This window comes from Bos indicus, chromosome 4 (genome assembly GCF_029378745.1).
Source record: "Bos indicus isolate NIAB-ARS_2022 breed Sahiwal x Tharparkar chromosome 4, NIAB-ARS_B.indTharparkar_mat_pri_1.0, whole genome shotgun sequence".
NCBI lineage: Eukaryota > Metazoa > Chordata > Mammalia > Artiodactyla > Bovidae > Bos > Bos indicus.
The window spans coordinates 102504833-102513380 of record NC_091763.1 but is presented as its reverse complement, the minus strand read 5'-3'; positions in this window follow the sequence as shown (position 1 = coordinate 102513380).

Below are 8548 nucleotides of genomic sequence, written 5' to 3'. Positions count from 1 at the left end.
TGCGCCTCCCTGCCCAGCCCCCACTTGCTGCTGGCATATGCGAGTGTCTGAGCTGCTTCTCCACTGGTAGTTGGAGTTAGGTATATATTCTGTATGTGTGTGTGTGTGTGTGGTTAGGTTGCCCTCTAAAATTCAAAAGCTCCCCACTGATATGCCTGTGAGTGGGTTTCCTATTGTGTGGAAACTTCTCCTGCTTCATGACTCCCTCCCCAGGACAGGTCTCTGTCCCTAAATCCTTTGTCTCTATTTTTGTCTTTTATATTTTGTCCTACCTCCTTTTAAAGAGATTGGGCTGCCTTTCTGGGTGCCTGGTGTCCTCCACCAGCATTCAAAAGTTGTTTTGTGGAAGTTGCTCAACATTCAAATGATCTTCTGATGAATTTGTTGGGGGAGAAAGTGGTCTCCCTGTCCTATTCTTCTGCCATCTTGGGACCGCCTCCCAGAAAAACTTCAAATTCAGCCCAGTTCAATGCTTAGGACTCTTTGCTCTCACTGCCAAGGGACTATGTTTGATCTTGTTACTGAGTCCAAGCTCATTCTGCTTACCATGCAACAGTCCACTTAACCAAGAGACGAGGTGTTGAGTCATAGAATACAACTTTATTTGGAAAAGCTGGCTGACTGAGGAGATGGTTTATTAATGTCTCAAAATAACCATCTTGTTGGGGTTTGGAGGTCAGTTTCTTTTAGAGAACACAGAGGCTGAGAAGCTGAGGAAATAAAGACCGTTATCTTGCAAATATCTCCTGGATTGACCAACTTCATTCCAGAAACACATCTACTTCTGCTTCATTGACTACACTGAAGAATTTGATTGTGTGGATCGCAACAAACTATGGAAAATTCTTAAAGAGATGGGAATACTGATCACCTTGAGAAACCTGTATGCAGGTCAAGAAGCAACAGTTAGAATTATACATGGAACAACTGACTGGTTCAAAATTGGGAAAGGAGTACATCAAGGCTGTATATTGTCACCCTGATTATTTAACTTACATGCAGAGTACATTATGTGAAATGAATGAATCATAAGCTAGAATAAAGATTGCCGGTAGAAATAACAACATCAGATATGCAGATGATACCACTCTAATGACAGAAAGGGAAGAGGAACTAAAGAGCCTTTTGATGAAGGTGAAAGAGTAGAGTGAAAAAAACTGGTTTAAAATTCAACTTTTGTATTACTGAAGGTGAGGCCCTGAGAGGTCCTGGGGCACCAGGAGCCCAAGTTCTGCTGCACTTTCTCCCCACTTCCTTTCCATTGCCCAGGTTTCCTGGCCTTGAGGTTCCAGGCCTGAGGTGCCATGGACAGAAACTCAGCATATTCTGTTTTCTGCTGGCATCCACGAAACAGTAACAGGCTCCAGTCTCTTTACATATCCTGAAACTACTTACCTATCTGAGAACCTGAGCGTTATTGGCATGATCTCCACCTCTCTACACCTTTCCTCCCATGGAAGGAAGCTGAAAGAAGGGATGAGTCAAGTAACATAATAAATTTCTGAGAAGAGATCAAGCCCTGAGCCTTTGGAGTGGGATCACTGACTCTAAGACCCTAGACCAGAGAACTAACCCTGCTGCTGCTACTGCTGCTAAGTTACTTCAGTCGTCTCCAACTCTGTGCGACCCCATAGACGGCAGCCCACCAGGCTCCCCTGTCCCTGGGATTCTCCAGGCAAGAACACTGGAGTGGGTTGCCATTTCCTTCTCCAATGCAGGAAAGTGAAAAGTGAAAGTGAAGTCACTTACTCGTGTCCGACTCTTAGTGACCCCATGGACTGCAGCCTACCAGGCTCCTCCGTCCATGGAACTAACCCTAGGGAGCATCAAACAGTGAGAACTCCCACAAAGGAAACCACTTGAATATAAGACCCGGCATCACCCAACCACTAGTAGCACCCTGTGCAGGATGCCCCAACCAAACAACAAACAAAACAAAAATACAAACCCAATCATTAGTATACAGGATTACCACCTCACTCAACCTTGCCCGTCAAAGGAAACAAACAAACAAACAAACAAAAAACTCAGCACAAATCTCACCCTATAAGAAGCTTACACAAACCACTGGATCAACCTTAGGAGGGCAGAAACCAAAAGGAAGAAAGAATTCAACCTTGAAGCCTGGGAAAAGGAGACCTCAAACACAATAAGTTAAAAAAAAATAATGAAAATGCAGAGAGATACTGCAAAAATGAAGGAACAAACTAGAAAAACAGAAGTCCAAATAAATGAAGAGGAAATACACAAACTGCCTGAAAAAGAATTCAGAGTAATGATAGTAAGAGAATGGAGAAAATGCAAGAATCAATTAGCAAAGACCTAGAAGAATTAAAGAATACACACACAAACAACACAATTACTGAAATTAAAAATACTCTAGAAGGAATCAATAGCAGAATATCTAAAGCAGAAGAATGAATCAGTGAACTGGCAGATAAAATGGTGAAAATAACTTCTGAAGAGCAGAAGTAAAAAGAACTGATAGTCTCAGAGACCTCTGGGACAAAATCAAATACACCAACATTCAAACTATAGGGGTCCCAGACGAAGATGAGAAAAAAGGTTATGAGAAAAGTTTTTAAGAGATTATAGTTGAAAAATTTCCCCAAAGGAAAAGGAAATAGTCAATCAAGTCCAAGAGGTGCAGAGTCCCATACAGGATAAACCCAAAGAGAAACACACCAAGACACATACTAATCAAACTAACAAAGATTAAACACAAAGAAAGAATATTAAAGGCAGCAAGGGAAAAGCAACAAGTAACACACAAGGGAATCCCCATACATTTAACAGCTGATCTTTCAGCAGAAACTCTGCAGGCCAGAAGGGAATGGCAGGATATATTTAAAGTACTGAAAGGGAAAAATCTACAACCAAGATTACTCTACCCAGGAAGGATCTCATTCAAAATTGATGGAGAAATCAAAAGCTTTGTAGACAAGCAAAAGTTAAGAGAATTCAGTACCACCAAACTAGCTTTACAACAAATGTTAACAGGACTTACATAGTTGAGAAATATGAGAAGAAAAAGATCTACAAAATCAAGCCCCAAACAATTAAGAAAAAGGCAATAGGAACATCAGTTCAGTCACTCAGTCATGTTTGACTCTTTGCAACCCCATGGACTGCAGCATGCCAGGCTTCCCTGTCCATCACCAACTCCTGAAGCTCACTCAAATTCATGTCCATTGAGTCAGTGATGCCATCCAACCATCTCATCCTCTGTTATCCCCTTCTCCTCCCACCTTCAATCTTTCCCAGCATCACAGTCTTTTCCAATGAGTCAGTTCTTCACATCAGGTGGCCAAAGTATTAGAGTTTCAGCTTCAGCATCAGTCCTTCCAATGAATATTCAGGACTGATTTCCTTTAGGATGTTCTGGTTGGTTGGAAATAGGAACATATATATTAATAATTACTTTAAATGTAAACAAATTAAATGCTCCAACTAAAGACACAGACTGAATGAATACAAAAACAAGACCCATATATATGCTGTCTACAAGAAACCCACTTAAAGACACATATAGATTGAAAGTGAGAGGATGAAAAAAAAAGAAAGAAAGTGAGAGGATGGAAAAATATATTCCATGCAAATGGAAAGCAAAGGAAAGCTGGAGTAGCAATCCTCATATCAGACAAAATAGACCTTAAAATAAAAAATATTATAAGAAATAAGGAAGGACACTATATAATGATCAAGGGATCAATCCAAAGGGAAGATATAACAATTGTAAATATCTATGCACCCAACATAGAAGTACTTCAACACACAAGACAAACTCTAACAGACATAAAAGGAGAAATTGACAGTAACACAATAAAAGTAGGAGACTTTAACACCCCATTCACACCAATGGACATATCATCAAAAGAAAATTAACAAGGAAACACAAGTCTTAAATTATACATTAGATGAGATAGATCTCAATCTTCAGGACATTCCATCCAAATGCAGAAGAATACACCTTCTTCTCAAGTGCACATGGAGCATTCTCTAGGATAGGCCACATCTTGGGTCACAAATCAAACCTCAGTAAATTTAAGAAAATTGAAACCATATCAAGCATCTCTTCTGACCACAAGTCTATAAGACTAGATATCAATTACAAGAAAAAACTGAAAAACACAAAAACATGGAGATTAAACTATGTTTCTAAATAACAACAGGTTACTGAAGAAATCAAAAGGGAAATAAAAAAATTTCTAGAAACAAATGACAATGAAAACATGGCAACTCAAAACCTATGGGATGCAGCAAAACAAGTTCTAAGAGGGAAGTTTATAGCAATACATTCCTACCTCAAGAAGCAAGAAAAACATTGAATAGACAACCTTTACACTTAAAACACTGGAAAAAGAAGAACAAAAACTCCCCAAAAGTAACAGAAGGGAAGAAATCATAAAGATGTGAGTAGAAATAAATGAAAAATAAATGAAAGAAACAATAGTAAAGATTAATAAAACTAAAAGCTGGTTCTTTGAGAAGATAAACAAAATTGACAAACCCTTAGCCAGACTCATCAAGAAAAAAAGAGAGAAGAATCAAATCAACAAAATTAGAAATGAAAAAGGAGAGGTTACAGCTGGGGCTGGACCTCGGCAGGTTACAACAGACAATGCAGAAATACAAAGGATTATAAGAGACTATTATGAACAACTATATGGCAATAAAATGGTTAACCTGGAAGAAATGGACAGATTTTCAGAAAATTTCAATCTTCCAAGACTGAACCAGGAAGAAATAGAAATTATGAACAACACAATTTATAAGAACTGAAATTGAAGCTGTGATCAAAAATTTCCCCCAAAACAAAAGCCCAGGACCAGCTGGCTTCACAGGAGAATTCTACCAAACATTTAGAGATGAGCTAATGCCTATCCTTCTAAAACTCTTTCAAAAAATTGCAGAGGAAAGAACACTTCCAAACTCTTTCTACGAGGCCACCATAACCCTGATACCAAAACCAGACAAAGGCAACACATAAAAAGAAAACTATAGGCCAATATCACTGATGAACATAGATACAAAAATCCTCAACAAAATTTTAGCAAACAGAATTCAACAACACATTAAAAAGCTCATACATTATGATCAAGTTGGGTTTATTACAGGGATGCAAGGATTCTTCAATATATGCAAGTCAAACAATGTGATACATCATATTAACAAATTGAAAGATAAAAACCATGTGATCATCTCAGTAGATGCAGAAATAGCCTTTGACAAAATTCAGCACCTATTTATGATTAAAACGCTTCAATAAATGGGCATAGAAGGAACCTACCTTAATATAGTAAAGGCCATATATGATAAACCTATGGCAAACATTATTCTCAATGGTGAAAAACTGAAAGCATTCCCCCTATGATCAGGAACAAGACAAGGATGTCCACTTTCACCGCATACTCAGCATAGTTTTGGAAGTCCTAGTTACAGCAATCAGAGAAGAAAAATAAATCAAAGGAATCCAGATCAGAAAAGAAGAAGTAAAGCTCTCACTGTTTACAGATGACGTGATACTATTCAAAGAAAACCCTAAAGATACTACCAGAAAATTACTAGAGCTAATCAGTGAATTTAGGAAAGTTGCAGGATACAAAATCAGTACCCAGAAATCACTTTCATTTCTAAATACTAACAATGAAAAATCAGAAAGAGAAATTAAGGAATCAATTCCATTCACCATTGCAACAAAAAGAATAAGATATCTAGGAATAAACTTATCTAAGGAGACAAAAGACCTATACACAGAAAATTATAAGATACTAATGAAAGAAATCAAAGATGACATAAACAGATGGAGAGATATTTCATGTTTCTGGGTAGGAAGAATCAATATTGTGAAAATGACTATATTACCAAATGCAATCTACAGATTCAATGAGATCCCTATCAAATTACCAATGGCAGTTTTCACAGAACTAGAACGAAAAATTTCACAATTCATATGGAAACACAAAAGACCCCAAATAGCCAAAGCAGTCTTGAGAAAGAAGAATGGAGCTGGAGGAATCAACCTTCCTGATTTCAGATTATCTACAAAGCTACAGTCATCAAGACAGTATGGTACTGACACAAAAACAGAAATATAGACCAATGGAACAAGATAGAAAGCCCAGAAATAAACCCATGCACCTATGGGTACCTTATTTTTGACAAAGGAGGCAAGAATATACAATGGGGCAAAGACAGCCTCTTCAATAAATGGTGCTGGGAAAACTGGAGAGCTACAAGTAAAATAATGAAATTAGATCACTTCCTAACACCATACACAAAGATAAACTCATGGGTTAAAGACCTAAATGTAAGACCAGAACTATTAAACTCTTAGAGGAAATATAGGCAGAACACTCAGTGACATAAATCAAAGCAAGATCCTCTATGACCTACCTCCTAGAGTAATGGAAATAACAGCAAAAGTAAACAAGTGGAACATGATTAAACTTAAAAGCTTTTACACAGCAACAGAAACTATAAGCAATGTGAAAATAAAACCCTTCGTTCAGTTCAGTTCAGTCGCTCAGTTGTGTCTGACTCTCTGCGACCCCATGGATCGCAGCATGCCAGGCCTCCCTGTCCATCACCAAGTCCTGGAGTTCACTCAAACTCACGTCCATCGAGTCGGTGATGCCATCCAGCCATCTCATCCTCTGTAGTCCTCTTCTCCTCCTGCCCCCAATCCCTTAGAATGGGAGAAAATAATAGCAAATGAAACAACTGACAAAGGATTAATTTCCAAAATATACAAGCAGTTCATACAACTCAATGCCAGAAAAACAAACAACCCAAAAAAGTGGGAAAAAGACTAAACATACATTTCTCCAAAGAAGACATACAGATGGCTAGCGAACACATGAAAAGATGCCCAACATTGCTCATTATTAGAGAAATGCAAATCAAAACAAAATGAGATATCACCTCACACCAGTCAGAATGACAATCATCAAAAAATCTACAAACAATAAATGTGGGTGAGGGTGTGGAGAAAACACTCTTGCACTGTTGGTGGGAATGTAAATTGATATAGCCATTATGGAAGACAGTATGGAGATTCCTTAAAAACTAGGAATAAAACCACCCAGCAATCCCCCTCCTAGACAAATACCCTGAAGAAACCAAAATTGAAAAAGACACATGTATCCCATTGTTCATTGAAGCACTATTTACAATAGCTAGAACACGGAAGAAACCTAGGTGTCCATCGACAGATGAATGGATAAAGAAGTTGTGGTACACATACACAATGGAATATTACTCAGCCATAAAAAGGAATGCATTTGAGTCAGTTCTAATGAGGTGGATGAACCTAGAGCCTATTATACAGAGTGAAGTAAGTCAGAAAGAGAAAGATAAATATCATATATTAAGCATATATATGGAATCTAGAAAAATGCTACTGAAGAATTTATTTGCAGGACAGCAATGGTGAAACAGACATAGAGAATAGACTTATGGACATGGGAAGAGGGGAGGAAAGTATGAGATGTATGGAGAGAGTAACATAGAAACTTACATTACTATATGTAAAATAGATAGCCAATGGGAATTTGCTGTATGTCTCAGGAAACTCAAACAGGAACTATGTATCAACCTAGAGGGGTGGGATGGCAAGGGAGATGGGAGGGAGGTTCAAAAGGGAGGGGATATATGTATACCTATGGCTGATTCATGTTGAGGTTTGACAGAAAACAACAAAATTCTGTTAATTATCCTTCAATTAAAAAATAAATTTTAAAAATTAAACTTAAAAAAAATCTAAGATCATGGCATATAATCCCATCACTTCATGACAAACAGAAAGGGAAAAAGTGGAAGCAGTGACAAATTTTATCTTGTCGTGCTCCAAAATCATCAAGGATGGCAACTGCGGCCATGAAATTAAAAGATTCTTGTTCCTTGAAAGGAAAGTTATGACAAATCTAGACCTAAAAAGAAGGGACATCACTTGGCTGACAAAGATCTGTAGAGTCAAAGCTATGGTTTTTCCAGTAGTCAGGTGCAGATGTGAGAGCTGGACCACAAAAAAAGCTGAATGCCAAAAAAAAAAAAAAAAAAATTGATGCTTTCAAATTGGGGTGTTGGAGAAGACTCTTGAGAGTCTCTTGGATTGCAAGAAGATAATACCAGTCAATCCTAAGGGAAATCAACCCTGAATATTCATTGGAAGGACTGATGCTGAAGCTGAAGCTCCAATATTTTGGTCACCTGATGCAAAAAGCTGACTCATTGGAAAAGACCCTGATGCTGGAAGAGACTAGGGCAGAAGAAGGGGATGACAGAAGACGAGATGGTTGGATGGCATCACCAACTCAATGGACATGAGTTTGAGCAAACTCCCAGAGATAGCGAAGGACAAGGGAGCCTGTTGTGCTGCAGTTCATGGGGTCCCAAATAATCAGAGAAGACTTAGCAACTGAACAGCAAAAACAACATAACAAAAGCAATGACAAGCAAAGGTTAAAGTCAAAGAAACAGGTCCATCGTGGAGTCAGAATTGGCTCTTCTCTGGTACAATCCCTGCTTGAAGAACTAAGATCCTGCA